The sequence below is a fragment of the Salmo salar genome, chromosome 24, assembly GCF_965601325.2.
Source record: "Salmo salar chromosome 24, fSalSal1, whole genome shotgun sequence".
Taxonomy (NCBI): domain Eukaryota; kingdom Metazoa; phylum Chordata; class Actinopteri; order Salmoniformes; family Salmonidae; genus Salmo; species Salmo salar.
Genome location: NC_138314.1, coordinates 48,166,610 through 48,183,967, shown reverse-complemented (window position 1 = coordinate 48,183,967; position 17,358 = coordinate 48,166,610). Strand labels below are relative to the sequence as shown.

Below are 17,358 nucleotides of genomic sequence, written 5' to 3'. Positions count from 1 at the left end.
GGTCGCAGTGGTAGGTGGTATAAGGCGCTTTGGTAACAAAACGGATGGCACTGTGATAGACTGCATCCAGTTTGCTGAGTAGAGTATTGGAAGCTATTTTGTAGATGACATCGCCGAAGTCGAGGATCGGTAGGATAGTCAGTTTTACGAGGGTAAGTTTGGCGGCGTGAGTGAAGGAGGCTTTGTTGAGAAATAGAAAGCCGATTCTAGATTTGATTTTGGATTGGAGATGTTTGATATGAGTCTGGATGTCACAAAAAGAGCCGTGTTGAATAGACCAAACTGCAGCGGGAATATGGATGCTCATGTTTTAATTCAAAAAAGGAGTAACGCATCCACTGGAAAACAATATACACGACAGGAACAGTTTTGCAGGCACACAACACGCAGTGCAAAAACAACTACCCACGAAAACCAAACAAACACACACCTACTTATGGGACTCCCAATCAGAGGCAACTAGAAACACCTGCCTCCAATTGAGAGTCCAGCACCCAAAACTACACATAGAAAAACAAACCTAGAACCTATACCAAACTAATACACCCCACTACACCACACACAAAACCCCATAATACAAAACAAATATACCTCTGCCACGTCCTGACCAAATATAATAGAAATAATACCTAAATATTGGTCAGGACGTGACATTACCCCCCCCTAAAGGTGCAGACCCCGGAATGCACCTTAAAAGAAAACACAAAAAATCCCCATTACCCCAACAAAACCAAAAAGCAATACCCCCTAAACAATAAGGGAGGGAAGGGAGGGTGGCTGCCGTCAACGACGGCACTGTGCTACACCCTCCCTCCCCAACCCACCTATCCTGGAGGTGGCTCCGGTGCAGGACGTGGACCCTGCTCCACCCTCGGCGTCGCCCACTTCGGTGGAGCCGATAGCTGCGCCAGGCAGACGGACCCCTCGGGCTGGGCCGGAGGACAGGAGGGCCCCTCGGGCTGGGCCGGAGAGCAGGAGGGCCACTCGGGCTGGGCCGGAGGGCAGGAGGGCCACTCGGGCTGGGCCGGAGGACAGGAGGGCCACTCTGGCCGATCCTGACAGGCAGGGCACCCTGGCCGATCCGGGCAGGCGGGCACCTCTGGCAGACCGGGCAGTCTGGCCACCCTGGCAGTTCAGGGCAGTCTGGCCACCCTGGCCGATCCGGGCAGGCGGGCACCTCTGGCAGTTCAGGGCAGTCTGGCCACCCTGGCAGTTCAGGGCAGTCTGGCCACCCTGGCAGTTCAGGGCAGTCTGGCCACCCTGGCAGTTCAGGGCAGTCTGGCCACTCCGGCAGTTCAGGGCAGTCTGGCCACCCTGGCAGTTCAGGGCAGTCTGGCCACCCTGGCAGTTCAGGGCAGTCTGGCCACCCTGGCAGTTCAGGGCAGTCTGGCCACCCTGGCAGTTCAGGGCAGTCTGGCCACCCTGGCAGTTCAGGGCAGTCTGGCCACCCTGGCAGTTCAGGGCAGTCTGGCCACTCCGGCAGTTCAGGGTAGTCTGACCTCTCTGACGACTGTTGACTGGCGGGCAGCTCTGACGACTGTTGACTGGCGGGCAGCTCTGACGACTGTTGACTGGCGGGCAGCTCTGATGACTATTGACTGGCGGGCAGCTCTGGTGATGTTTGACTAGCGGGCAGCACTGATGACTGTTGACTGGCGGGCAGCTCTGGTGACTGTTGACTGGCGAGGCTGGGTCGACACACTAGACTCCTGATGCGTGGGGCTGGTATAGGACGTGCCAGCCTGGAGACACGCACCTCCATGCTAGTGCGTCTGGCGGGAAACACCGGACCGAAAGGGCGCACTGGCGGTCTTGAGCGCAGGGTTGGCATCACCCCTTCCGGCTCGATGCCTACTTCGCCCTGGCACATGCGGGGCGCTGGTACCTTGCCTACCGGCCTGAAAATCCCAGGCCTCACCACAGCCCCAACCCCAAAGCACGGGACCTGTCCAGTCTGCCCTACAAGGGTACGGGGAGCTGGCCTGGGGCTGTAATCTCGCCCCGCCAAATAGCCCTTGTGCCCCCCCCTAAAAAATTCTTGGGGCTGCCTCCAACATTCCTCCCTCACTTGCCTCTGTCCTCTTCTCCGCTGCTTGGTCCTTTGGTGGTGGGTAGTTCTGTCACAAAAAGAGCCGTGTTGAATAGACCAAACTGCAGCGGGAATATGGATGCTCATGTTTTAATTCAAAAAAGGAGTAACGCATCCACTGGAAAACAATATACACGACAGGAACAGTTTTGCAGGCACACAACACGCAGTGCAAAAACAACTACCCACGAAAACCAAACAAACACACACCTACTTATGGGACTCCCAATCAGAGGCAACTAGAAACACCTGCCTCCAATTGAGAGTCCAGCACCCAAAACTACACATAGAAAAACAAACCTAGAACCTATACCAAACTAATACACCCCACTACACCACACACAAAACCCCATAATACAAAACAAATATACCTCTGCCACGTCCTGACCAAATATAATAGAAATAATACCTAAATATTGGTCAGGACGTGACACTGGAAGGAGAGTTTACAGTCTAGCCAGACACCTAGGTATTTGTAGTTGTCCACATATTCTAGGTCAGAACCGTCCAGAGTAGTGATGCTAGTTGGGCGGGCGGGTGCGGGCAGCGAACGGTTGAAAAGGATGCATTTGGTTTTGAGGTTGAAGCTCGTTTGGAGGTTAGTTAACACAGTGTCCAAAGAAGGGCCAGATGTATACAGCATGGTGTCGTCTGCATAGAGGTGGATCAGGGAATCACCCACAGCAAGAGCGACATCGTTGATATATACAGAGAAAAGAGTCGGCCCGAGAATTGAACCCTGTGGTACCCCCATAGAGACTGCCAGAGGTCCAGACAATAGGTCCTCCGATTTTACACACTGAACTCTGTCTGCGAAGTAGTTGGTGAACCAGGCGAGGCAGTCATTTGAGAAACCGAGGTTATTGAGTCTGCCGATAAGAATACGACGATTGACAGAGTCGAAAGCCTTGGCCACGTCGATGAAGACGGCTGCACAGTAATGTCTTTTATCGATGGCGGTTATGATATCGTTTAGTATCTTGAGCATGGCTGAGGTGCACCCGTGACCAGCTTGGAAACCGGATTGCACAGCGGAGAAGGTACGGTGGGATTTTAAATGGTCAGGGATCTGTTTATTAACTTGGCTTCCAAAGACTTCAGAAAGGCAGGACAGGATGGATATAGGTCTGTAACAGTTTGGGTCTAGAGTGTCACCCCCTTTGAAGAGGGGGATGACCGCGGCGGCTTTCCAATCTTTAGGGATCTCAGACGATATGAAAGAGAGGTTGAACAGGCTAGTAATAAGGGTTGCAACAATGGCGGCAGATAATTTTAGAAAGAGATGGTCCAGATTGTCTAGCCCAGCTGATTTGTACGGGTCCAGGTTTTGCAGCTCTTTCAGAACATCTGCTATCTGGATTTGGGTGAAGGAGAAGCTTGGTAGCCTCGGGCAAGTAGCTGCGGGGGGTGCGGAGCTGTTTGCCGGGGTTGGGGTAGCAAGGAGGAAAGCATGGCCAGCCGTAGAGAAATGCTTATTGAAATTTTAGATTATCATGGATTTATCGGTGGTGACCGTGTCGCCTAGCCTCAGTGCAGTGGGCAGCTGGGGGGAGGTGCTCTTGTTCTCCATGGACTTTACAGTGTCCCAAAACCTTTGGAGTTAGAGCTACAGGATGCAAATTTCAGTTTGAAAAAGCTAGCTTTTGCTTTCCTGACTGATTGACTGTGTGTATTGGTTCCTGACTTCCCTGAACAGTTGCATATCGCGGGGACCATTCGATTGCAGTCCGCCACAGAATGTTTTTGTGCTGGTCAAGGGCAGTCAGGTCTGGAGTGAACCAAGGGCTATCTATATCTGTTCTTAGTTCTACATTTTTTGAAAGGGGCATGCTTATTTAAGATGGTGAGGAAATTACTTTTAAACAACGACCAGGCTTCCTCGACTGACGGAATGAGGTCAATATCCTTCCAGGATACCTGGGCCAGGTCGATTAGAAAGGTGTTTTAGGGAGCGTTTGACAGTGATGAGGGGTGGTCGTTTGACTGCGGACCCATTACGGATGCAGGCAATGAGGCAGTGATCGCTGAGATCCTGGTTGAAAACAGCAGACATGTATTTGGAGGGCAAGTTGGTCAGGATGATATCTATGAGGGTGCCCATGTTTATGGATTTAGGGTTGTACCTGGTGGTTTCCTTGATAATTTGTGTGAGATTGAGGGCATCTAGCTTAGATTGTAGGACTGCTGGGGTGTTAAGCATATCCCAGTTTAGGTCACCTAACAGTACGAACTCTGAAGATAGATGGGGGACAATCAATTCATGTATGGTGTCCAGGGCACAGCTGGGAGCTGAGGGGGGTCTATAACAGGCGACAACAGTGAGAGACTTATTTATGGAGAGATACATTTTTCTAATTAGAAGCTCGAACTCTTTGGGCATAGACCTGGAAAGTATGACAGAACTTTTCAAGCTATCTCTGCAGTAGATTGCAACTCCTCCCCCTTTGGCAGTTCTACCTTGACGGAAAATGTTGTAGTTGGGTATGGAAATCTCCGAATTTTTGATGGCCTTCCTAAGCCAGGATTCAGACATGGCAAGGACATCAGGGTTGGCGGAGTGTACTAAAACAGTGAGTAAAACAAACTTAGGGAGGAGGCTTCTAATGTTAACATGCATGAAACCAAGGCTTTTTCGGTTACAGAAGTCAACAAATGAGGATGCCTGGGGACACGCAGGGCCTGGGTTAACCTCTACATCACCCGAGGAACAGAGGAGGAGTAGGATAAGGGTACTGCTAAAGGCTATAAGAACCTGGGGAATGGGAGTGGTGCAGGGGGCTGCAGGGCCTGGGTTAACCTCTACATCACCAGAGGAACAGAGGAGGAGGAGGATGAGGGTACGGCTAAAGGCTATAAGAACCTGGGGAATGGGAGTGGTGCAGGGGGCTGCAGGGCCTGGGTTAACCTCTACATCACCAGAGGAACAGAGGAGGACTAGGATGAGGGTACGGCTAAAGGCTATAAGAACTGGTCGTCTGGTGTGTTGGGAACAGAGAATAAAAGGAGCAGATTTCTGGGCGTGGTAGAATAGATTCAGGGCATAATGTGCAGACAGGGGTATGGTGGGGTGCGGGTACAGTGGAGGTAAACCCAGGCACTGAGTGATGATAAGAGAGGTTGCATCTCTGGACGCACTAGTTAAAGTGGGTGAGGTCACCGCATGTGTGGGAGGTGGGACAAAAGAGGTATCTGAGGCATGTACCGTCGGACTAGGTAAACTAAAACAGTGATAACTACCCTAAACAACAGTATACAAGGCATATTGACATTAGAGAGAGACATAAAGCGAGGCATAAAGCAATCACAGGTGTTGATTGGGAGAGCTAGCTAAGACAACAACGGGTAAGACAACAACAGCTAATCAGATAAGACAACAACAACAGGTAAAATGGTGATGAATGGGCAGAGAGGGTCGGTTAACTACACACAGGGCCTGAGTTCAGGGCTGGGGCCAACAGATAAACATGAATGAATGGGCAGAGAGGGTCGGTTAACCTCTCTAGGGTACCGTCCCACCTGGCCAATATCCGGTGAAATTGCAGAGCGCCAAATTCAAAATACAGAAATACTCATAATAAACATAAAATATACAAGTGTTATACATCGGCTTAAAGATGAACTTCTTGTTAATCCAACCGCAGTATATGGTTTCAAAAAGGCTTTACGGCGAAAGCATACCATGCGATTATCTGAGGACAGCACACAAAATATTACAGTTACCAGCCAAGTAGATTAGTCACAAAAGTCAGAAATAGCGATAAAATGAATCACTTAGCTTTGATGATCTTCATATGGTTGCACTCACAAGACTCCCAGTTACACAATAAATGTTTGTTTTGTTCGATAAAGTCCCTCTTTATGTCTAAAAACCTCCGTTTTGTTGGCACGTTTTGTTCAGTAATCCAATGGCTCAAAGGCAGTCACAACAGGCAGACGAAAAATCCAAATAGTACCAGTAAAGTTCGTTGAAACATGTCAAACGATGTTTATAATCAATCCTCAGGTTGTTTTTAGTCATAATAATAAATAATATTTCAACCGGCTTCGTCAACCGGCTTCGTCAACCGGCGCGCTCTATGTCGCGTGCACCAAACGGGTCTGGGGATTGTCCACTATCCACTCACTCAGAGTGGTCTTACTCCCTCATTTTTCAGAATACAAGCCTGAAACAACTTCTAAAGACTGTTGACATCTAGTGGAAGCCATAGGAAGTGCAATTTGAGTCCTAAGTAAATGGATACTGTATTGGCATTCAATAGAAAACTACAAACATAAAACAATCCCACTTCCTGGATGGATTTTCCTCAGGTTTTTGACTGCCATATCAGTTCTGTTATACTCACAGACATTATTTTAACAGTTTTGGAAATTTTAGAGTGTTTTCTATCCGAATCTACCAATATATGCATATCCTAGCTTCTGGGCCTGAGTAACAGGCAGTTTACTTTGGGCACACTTTTCATCCAGAGGTGAAAATAGTGCCCCCTACCCTAGTGAGGTTAACGACACACAGGGCCTGAGTTCGGGGCTAGGGCCGACAGATAAACAAAGGTAAACAAAGTGGAGTACCGTGATAAATGAACAGTCCAGCAGGCATCAGCTATGTAGCCAAGTGATCATAGGGTCCAGTGTACAGCAATAGATGAAACAGGGAAGCCGCGGGGTAGTCGTTACTATGCTAGCACGCGGGAGACACGGCATTTTAAAGTTAGCAGTCCGGGGTAAGTAGAAGTGTCTGCTCCGTCATCCGGCAAAGGCCGGTTGAAGGCACAGCTGATGGAATTACGTCTGTGGACCAGTCGTGGCGGTACGGCGGGGCGCCGTGTCGACGAAGGGACCGGGCCATATAGCGAAAGAGGTATTGTAGTTGTGGTAATTTCGTTTGCTAGCCGGGAGATGCGCCTGGCTCAGGGCTAGCTTCTGGGCTGGGTCACTCAGTGGCGGATAGCTAGCTGTGATGATCAATGGTCCAGGGTTTACGGCAGGAATCCGGCGTTGTAGTGGAGAAAAACAGTCCGAGGCTGGCAGGTATTATCCAGGCTAAAAAAACGTCTGGTGCCTGAGCAGAGGGTAAAGGCCGCTAGCAGTGGCTAACAATGACTAAATAGCTAGTAACTTAGCTAATTAGCTGGCTAGCTTCTGATGAAAGTTTTGGCTATAGGGTCTAAAATAATAGTGGATCCGTGTCACATTGAGTGAGGCGGGTTACCGGAAAGTATATTTAATTTAATTTAATAAATCAATGTAATAATACTCTCAATGTCATAATGTAGTAATACTGTCAATGTCATAATGTAATAATACCGTCATAATGTAATAATACCGTCATAATGTAATAATACCGTCATAATGAAATAATACTGTCATAATGTAGTAATAATGTAATAATACTGTAACAATGTAGTAGTACTGTAATAATACTGTCGTAATGTAGTATTACTGCCATAATGTAATAATATTGTTGTAATGTAATAATACTGTCTTACTGTAATAATACTGTCATAATGTAGTAATACTGTCTTATCGTAATAATTCTGTCAAAATGTAATAATGTTGTCATAATTTAATAATACTGTAATACTGTCATAATGTAGTAATATTGTCGTAATGCAGTAATACTGCCATAATGTAGTAATATTGTCGTAATGCAGTAATACTGCCATAATGTAGTAATATTGTCGTAATGCAGTAATACTGCCATAATGTAGTAATACTGCCATAATGTAGTAATATTGTCATAATGCAGTAATATTGTCGTAATGTAGTAATACTGTCATAATGTAATAATACTGTCATAATGTAATTCTGTCATAATGTAATACTACTGTAACAATGTAGTAATATTGTCGTAATATACACTGAACAAAAATATAAACACAACATGTAAAGTGTTGGTCCCATGTTTCATGAGACGCATAAAAAGCTTATTTCTTTTAAATGTTGTGCACAAATGTGTTTACATCCCTGTTAGTGAAGATTTCTCCTTTGCCAAGACAATCCATCCACCCGACAGGTGTGTCATATCAAGAAGCTGATTTAACAGCATGATCATTACACAGGTGCACCTTGTGTTAGGGACAATAAAAGGCCACTCTAAAATGTGCAGTTTTGCCACAACTCAATGCCACAGATGTCTCAGTTTTTTGAGGGAGCGTGTAATTGTCATGCTGACTGCAGGAATGTCCACCAGAGCTGTTGCCAGAGAATTGAATGATAATTTCTCTACCATAAGCCGCCTCCAACTTCATATTAGATAATTTGGCAGTAAGTCCAACCAGCCTCATAACCACAGACCACGTGTAACCACGGCAGCCCAGGACCTCCACATCCGGCTTCTTCACCTGCGGGACCAGCCACCCGTACAGCTGATAAAACAGTGGGTTTGCACAATCAAATCTGCACAAAATTTGAGAGAAACCGCACACCTGTGTGCATGCCGTTATCAAGGTCTTGACCTGACTGCAGTTCGGCATTGTAACCGACTTCAGTAAGTAAATGCTCACCTTCAATGGCCACTGGCACGCTGGAGAAGTGTGCTCTTCACGGATGAATCCTGGTTTCAACTGTACCGGGCAGATATCGTCCTGTGGGCGAGCGGTTTGCTGATGTCAACGTTGTGAACACTATGCCCCATGGTGGAGGTGGGGTTATGGTATGGGCCCCATGGTGGAGGTGGGGTTATGGTATGGGCCCCATGGTGGAGGTGGGGTTATGATATGGGCCCCATGGTGGAGGTGGGGTTATGATATGCGCCCCATGGTGGAGGTGGGGTTATGGTATGGGCCCCATGGAGGAGGTGGGTTATGGTATGGGCCCCATGGTGGAGATGGGGTTATGGTATGGGCCCCATGGTGGAGGTGGGGTTATGGTATGGGCCCCATGGTGGCGGTGGGGTTATGGTATGGGCCCCATGGTGGAGGTGGGGTTATGATATGGGCCCCATGGTGGAGGTGGGGTTATGGTATGGGCCCCATGGTGGAGGTGGGGTTATGGTATGGGCCCCATGGTGGCGGTGGGGTTATGGTATGGGCCCCATGGTGGAGGTGGGGTTATGGTATGGGCCCCATGGTGGAGGTGGGGTTATGATATGGGCCCCATGGTGGCGGTGGGGTTATGGTATGGGCCCCATGGTGGCGGTGGGGTTATGGTATGGGCCCCATGGTGGAGGTGGGGTTATGATATGGGCCCCATGGTGGCGGTGGGGTTATGATATGGGTAGGTATAAGTGACGAACAACGAGCACAATTGAAATTTTATCGATGGCAATTTGAATGCACAGAGATAGCGTGAGGAGATTCTGAGGCCCCGTTGTCGTACTTTTCTTCCGTGGCAGGAACTGGGAGACTAGTCAGGATCGAGGAAAGGATGAACGGAGCAAAGTACAGAGAGATCCTTGATGAAAACCTGCTCCAGAGCGCTCAGGACCTCAGACTGGGGTGAAGGTTCACCTTCCAACAGGACAACAACCCTAAGCACACAGCTAAGACAACGCAGGAGTGGCTTCAGGACAAGTCTCTGAATGTCCTTGAGTGGCCCAGCCAGAGCCCGGACTTGAACCCGATCGAACATCTCTGGAGAGACCTGAAAATAGCTGTGCAGCGACACTCCCCATCCAACCTGACAGAGCGTTACAGGATCTGCAGAGAAGAATGGGAAAAACTCCCCAAATACAGGTGTGTGTGGATTGATGAGGAAAAAAAAACCGATTGAATGCATTTTAGAATAAGGCTGTAACGTAACAATGTGGAAAAAGTCAAGGGGTCTGAATACTTTCTGAATGCGCTGTAGATACAGGCTCTGTTCATCAAGGGGTCTGAATACTTTCTAAAATGATGTCTATCTCTCCCCTTTGTTTCGTTCGTTAACACAACACAATTATGCTAGTCACTGTGAGACGGTTTGAACATTTTAATGACTCACTTCTAGACAATGTAGCGTCCGAGAAAACACTTGTGAGAAGAAGTCGACAGATATAAACAGAAACATCGATTGCGTTCCAAGTTTTGGGGATCCATAAAGTGACCTTCCAACCTATGTCCCCAGGGGGGGGGGGGTCGTTAAAGGGTTAACCCTTAATTCCTGCTATTTAAATGTCATGAAGGTTTGTTGGTGTTTTTGCATAACATGTGTCTCTTTCATTTATTTTATTTTTTTTATATATTTTTTTCATTTAGCAGACGCCCTTATCCAGAGCGACTCACAGTAGTGAATGCATACATTTCATAAAAAAAAATTTCTGTGCTGGCCCCCCGTGGGAATCGAACCCACAACCCTGGCGTTGCAAACACCATGCTCTACCAACTGAGCTACAGGGAAGGCTAATTCACCACTGTGTTGGAGGTTGGAGATATGTTGTGAATGGATGAACCAGCTCTGGAAGCCTGTTTAAAAGAGACCTTAAGAGGAAGTGATTTTTTTGACAATCAGATGAAAACGTCATGACTGGTTGTGTTTATGCCACAATGAAAGTTAATACATTTTAAAAGTGAAATGATAAATCTTTACGACTAGACTCACAGAGATCCTATTGAATTAATAGAGATTATATATGTAGTTCTATGACCAGGCTAACAGAGATCCTATTGAATTAATAGAGATTATATATGTAGTTCTATGACTAGACCCATAAAATATAGGAGGTCCCGTACTGGGAATACATGTTTTCTGCTTTCTCCCCTGCACATAACAACCCCCTTTAACAACCCCCTTTAACAACCCCCCGTAACAAACCCCCGTAACAAACTCCTTTAACAAACCCCCTTTAAGAAACCCCCATAAGAAACCCCCATAAGAAACCCCCTTTAACAAACCCCTGTAACAAACCCCTGTAACAAACCCCCTTTAACAAACCCCTGTAACAAACCCCCGTAACAAACCCCCTTGAACAAACCCCCTTTAACAAACCCCCTTTAACAGCCCTCCTTTAACAACCCCCCTTTAACAAACCCCCGTAACAAACCCCCGTATCAAACCCCTTTAACAAACCCCCTTTAACAAACCCCCCTTTAACAAACCCCCTTTAACAAACCCCCTTTAACAAACCCCCCTTTAACAAACCCCCTTTAACAAACCCCCCTTTAACAAACCCCCTTTAACAAACCCCCTTTAACAACCCCCCTTTAACAAAACCCCTTTAACAAACCCCCTTTAACAACCCCCCTTTAACAACCCCCCTTTAACAAACCCCCCTTTAACAAACCCCCTTTAACAAACCCCCTTTAACAACCCCCCTTTAACAAAACCCCTTTAACAAACCCCCTTTAACAACCCCCTTTTAACAACCCCCCTTTAACAAACCCTCCTTTAACAAACCCCCTTTAACAAACCCCCCTTTAACAAACCCCCTTTAACAAACCCCCTTTAACAAACCCCCCTTTAACAAACCCCCCTTTAACAAACCCCCTTTAACAACCCCCCTTTAACAAAACCCCTTTAACAAACCCCCTTTAACAACCCCCCTTTAACAACCCCCCTTTAACAAACCCCCTTTAACAAACCCCCCTTTAACAAACCCCCTTTAACAAACCCCCTTTTAACAACCCCCCTTTAACAAACCCCCTTTAACAAACCCCCCTTTAACAAACCCCCCTTTAACAACCCCCCTTTAACAACCCCCCTTTAACAAACCCCCTTTAACAAACCCCCCTTTAACAAACCCCCTTTAACAAACCCAAACACACAATACAGCTTGTCTAGCCGATGACATGGAGGATGACCACAAAGATCTAAATGACTCCAGCAGAGATGTTATAAAGCCGTGACTGGATGAATCTGGCAGAAAGCCGGATAGAAAGCCGTGACACGGATCAAAACAGACTGTGAATATTTTGTATTTCTTTAGGCGGCAGACGACCACCCAGCCTGTGTGATGAAGGCTATGACTTGATGAGGTGCGTTTCTCCTTTTGGCCAGTAACAGTCTACAGCTTGTCCTGTGTTAGAGGTCTCTGCAGACCTTTTGGGAGAGCAGTATGTCAAAGAGTCATTTCAGTAGAAGGAAATTCACTCCATACAGGGTCTGATATCGCTGAGAGAGAAACAGGGTCTGATATCGCTGAGAGAGAAACAGGGTCTGATATCGCTGAGAGAGAAACAGGGTCTGATATCGCTGAGAGAGAAACAGGGTCTGATATCGCTGAGAGAGAAACAGGGTCTGATATCGCTGAGAGAGAAACAGGGTCTGATATCGCTGAGAGAGAAACAGGGTCTAATATCGCTGAGAGAGAAACAGGGTCTGATATCGCTGAGAGAGAAACAGGGTCTGATAGCGCTGAGAGAGAAACAGGGTCTGATATCGCTGAGAGAGAAACAGGGTCTGATATCGCTGAGAGAGAAACAGGGTCTGATATCGCTGAGAGAGAAACAGGGTCTGATATCGCTGAGAGAGAAACAGGGTCTGATATCGCTGAGAGAAACAGGGTCTAATATCACATTCCTCTTTTCTTTGGAGTATAATACCTCCACAATGCCTTCATGTACCTTGACTAGTGCCATACAGCAGGGTCCTCCATCATCTGACAGGATTTACTGCTTTGAGCCAGTTCTGCTGACTGACTTGGAATTATGGGAGATTAATTCATTAATTACCAGAGGTCATAGAGAGACGCTGTGCAGATGGAACCTGGGGCAATGGGGAGAGACCCTGTACAGATGGAACCTGGGCCAATGGGAAGAGACCCTGTACAGATGGAACCTGGGCCAATGGGGAGAGACCCTGTACAGATGGAACCTGGGCCAATGGGGAGAGACCCTGTACAGATGGAACCTGGGCCAATGGGGAGAGACCCTGTACAGATGGAACCTGGGCCAATGGGGAGAGACTCTGTACAGATGGAACCTGGGCCAATGGGAAGAGACGCTGTACAGATGGAACCTGGGCCAATGGGAAGAGACGCTGTGCAGATGGAACCTGGGCCAATGGGAAGAGACCCTGTACAGATGGAACCTGAGCCAATGGGAAGAGACTCTGTACAGATGGAACTTGGGCCAATGGGGAGAGACCCTGTACAGATGGAACCTGGGCCAATGGGGAGAGACCCTGTACAGATGGAACCTGGGCCAATGGGGAGAGACAACAAGGTTTTTATCCTCAGTGCCAACTGTCACGGGTGTCGTAGGGTTTAGACCAAAACGCAGCGGGACAATGTATACTCATCTTCTTTTATTAAAGGATAAAGAAGGAAAACCAAAACGTAACTAATAAATCAAATACCCCTCTACCTAAATACATAGCCTGAACCACATAAAACAAACACCCGACGACAAGGAACAGGCCGGTAAGGCACAAAGCTATACACAGCAACAATCTCCCACAAAATCCCACGACAAAACACTCCTAATTATAGGACCTTCAATCAGAGGCAACGATAGACAGCTGGCTCCAATTGAAGGCCCCAATCCCCATTACCAAAACATAGAAATACCAACACCTAGAAAGAACATCGAAAAACTAACATAGAACAATAACCAAAACCCTGGACTAATAAATCAAATACCCCTCTACCTAAATACATAGCCCGAACCACATAAAACAAACACCCCCTGCCACGTCCTGACCAAACTACAATAACAAATAACCCCTATTACTGGTCAGGACGTGACACCAACAATGATAAGAGGCTATCTAACTAATGTATCCAGATGTAATGTACAATCCATCAATGAACAATTGGTGCGATTTGTTTTTCTAAACCGGATCCCAGCAATTCTATAATATATAATATGCGGTCGACTTTCTCTGTAATGTTGTATCATCAGAATTTAGAAATGACTTCTGGTTTCGGTAGTATGGCGAAAACGATTTCCCTCAAGGAAGTGGTTGCTATGTTTAATTCTATGTTTTAATGTTCCATGTTGAATTCAGGAAAGCCACATTTCACCATCAATAAACAGCCAGAAATTTAGGCCGAGTGTAGAACCATCTTTGTTTTGACATTGTTATTGTTCCAACTTCAACAGAACAGACACCCGGCAGAACAGACACCCAGCCCAGACACCCGGCCCAGACACCCGGCCCAGACAGAACAGACACCAGACAGAACAGACACCCGGCCCAGACAGAACAGACACCCGGCCCAGACAGAACAGACACCCGGCCCCGACAGAACAGACACCCGGCCCAGACAGAACAGACACCCGGCCCCGACAGAACAGACACCCGGCCCAGACAGAACAGACACCGGGCCCAGACAGAACAGACACCCGGCCCAGACAGAACAGACACCCGGCCCAGACAGAACAGACACCCGGCAGAACAGACACCCGGCCCAGACAGAACAGACACCCGGCCCAGACAGAACAGACACCCGGCCCAGACAGAACAGACACCCGGCCCAGACAGAACAGACACCGGGCCCAGACAGAACAGACACCGGGCCCAGACAGAACAGATACATGCTCTGAGAGGGAGGAGGACATCTTGTCTCCATGTTGAATAATACCCAACAGCTATCATGGAATGTGTATTTGTGTGTGTTTGCCCCTTCCCTATGTGGGTCACTACCAGCATTATCAATGGTAGCAACACACACACACAGGATTATGTATGTGACCCGTGTGAAAATGGGTTTCTGTGTGTATGTTAGTGACAGTGTGTGTGTTAGTGACAGTGTGTGTGTTAGTGACAGTGTGTGTGTTAGTGACAGTGTGTGTGTTAGTGACAGTGTGTGTGTTAGTGACAGTGTGTGTGTTAGTGACAGTGTGTGTGTTAGTGACAGTGTGTGTGTATGTTAGTGACAGTGTGTGTGTTAGTGACAGTGTGTGTGTTAGTGACAGTGTGTGTGTTAGTGACAGTGTGTGTGTTAGTGACAGTGTGTGTGTTAGTGACAGTGTGTGTGTTAGTGACAGTGTGTGTGTTAGTGACAGTGTGTGTGTTAGTGACAGTGTGTGTGTTAGTGACAGTGTGTGTGTTAGTGACAGTGTGTGTGTTAGTGACAGTGTGTGTGTTAGTGACAGTGTGTGTGTTAGTGACAGTGTGTGTGTTAGTAACAGTGTGTGTGTTAGTAACAGTGTGTGTGTTAGTGACAGTGTGTGTGTTAGTGACAGTGTGTGTGTTAGTGACAGTGTGTATGTTAGTGACAGTGTGTGTGTTAGTGACAGTGTGTGTGTATGTTAGTGACAGTGTGTGTGTTAGTAACAGTGATGTGAAAAAGTATATTTTAGCATATTGTTGATACTGAATGTTATCAGATCTTCAACCAAAACCTGATATTAGATAAATGGAACCTGATATTAGATAAATGGAACCTGATATTAGATAAATGGAACCTGATATTAGATAAATGGAACCTGATATTAGATACATTCACTCAATAACTGGTTGTGCCACCTTTAACTGCAATGACCGCAACCAAATACTTAATGTTTTTTATTTAACCTTTATTTAACCTTTATTTAACCTTTATTTAACTAGGCAAGTCAGTTAAGAACAAATTCTTATTTTCAATGACGGCCTAATTACTGATCAGTCTCTCACATCACCGTGGAGGAAATTTGGCTCACTCTTCCACGCTGAACTACTGTACCTCAGCGACATTTGTGGGTTTGAACTAACCGTTTCAGGTCCTGCCACAACATCTCAACAGGGTTTAGGTCTGGACTTTGACTAGGCCGTTCCAAAACATTATATTTGTTGCTTTTCAGCCATTCTGATGTAGAAGTGCTTTTGTGTTTTGAGATCATTGTCTTGCTGCGTGACCCAGCTGGGCTTCAGTTTCAGCTCACAGACGGATGGCCTGACATTCTCCTGTATAATTCTCTGATACAGATCAGAGTTCATGGTTCCTTCTATTAAGGGAAGTCGTCCAGGTTCCTGAGGCAGCAAAGCATCCCTAAACCACCACACTACCACCACTATGCTGGACCGTTGGTATGCGGTTCTTACCGTGGAATGGACTGTTTGGTTTTCAACCAGACATAACGGGACCCATGTCGTCCAAAAAAGTGGACTCAAGTTTGGATGATGGTCAAGACTCCTGGAAGAATGTTCTATGGCCAAAAAGGGGGAACATTTAGGATGACATGGGTCCCGTTATGTCTGGTTGAAAACCTAACTCTGCATTACTGCCATGGTGGTGTTAGGAAATACAGAGGAGGACAGGAGATCAGTGAGGAGGACAGGAGATCAGTGAGGAGGACAGGAGATCAGTGAGGAGGACAGGAGATCAGTGAGGAGGACAGGAGGTCAGAGAGGAGGACAGGAGGTCAGAGAGGAGGACAGGAGGTCAGAGAGGAGGTCAGAGAGGAGAGGAGGACAGGAGGTCAGAGAGGAGGACAGGAGATCAGAGAGAGGAGGACAGGAGGTCAGAGAGGAGGACAGGAGGTCAGAGAGGAGAGGAGGACAGGAGGTCAGAGAGGAGAGGAGAGGAGAGGAGGGAGGAGGACAGGAGATCAGAGAGGAGGACAGGAGGTCAGAGAGGAGAGGAGATCAGAGAGGAGGACAGGAGATCAGAGAGGAGGACAGGAGATCAGAGAGGAGGACAGGTGGTCAGAGAGGAGGACAGGAGATCAGAGAGGAGGACAGGAGATCAGAGAGGAGGACAGGTGGTCAGAGAGGAGGAGAGATCAGAGAGGAGGACAGGTGGTCAGAGAGGAGAGGAGGACAGAAGATCAGAGAGGAGGACAGGAGGTCAGAGAGGAGAGGAGGACAGGAGGTCAGAGAGGAGGACAGGAGATCAGAGAGGAGGACAGGTGGTCACAAAGAGGAGGACAGGAGATCAGAGAGGAGGACAGGTGGTCACAAAGAGGAGGACAGGAGATCAGAGAGGAGGACAGGAGATCAGAGAGGAGGACAGGAGATCAGAGAGGAGGACAGGAGGTCAGAGAGGAGGACAGGAGGTCAGAGAGGAGGACAGGAGGTCAGAGAGGAGGACAGGAGATCAGAGAGGAGGACAGGTGGTCACAAAGAGGAGGACAGGAGATCAGAGAGGAGGACAGGTGGTCACAAAGAGGAGGACAGGAGATCAGAGAGGAGGACAGGAGATCAGAGAGGAGGACAGGAGATCAGAGAGGAGGACAGGAGGTCAGAGAGGAGGACAGGAGGTCAGAGAGGAGGACAGGAGGTCAGAGAGGAGGACAGGAGGTCAGAGAGGAGGACAGGAGATCAGAGAGGAGGACAGGAGGTCAGAGAGGAGGACAGGAGATCAGAGAGGAGAGGAGGACAGAAGATCAGAGAGGAGGTCAGAGAGGAGGACAGGAGGTCAGAGAGGAGGACAGGAGGTCAGAGAAGAGGTCAGAGAGGAGGACAGGAGGTCAGAGAGGAGGACAGGAGAT

The 17,358-nt window shown here is 47.6% G+C and overlaps 1 protein-coding gene across 1 annotated transcript in view; it reads left to right on the top strand.

The window, feature by feature from the left end:
* LOC106585958 (PDZ domain-containing protein 2) overlaps nucleotides 1-17,358 on the top strand; it is a 194,759-nt gene that overhangs the window by 30,408 nt on the left and 146,993 nt on the right. The window lies entirely within an intron of this gene.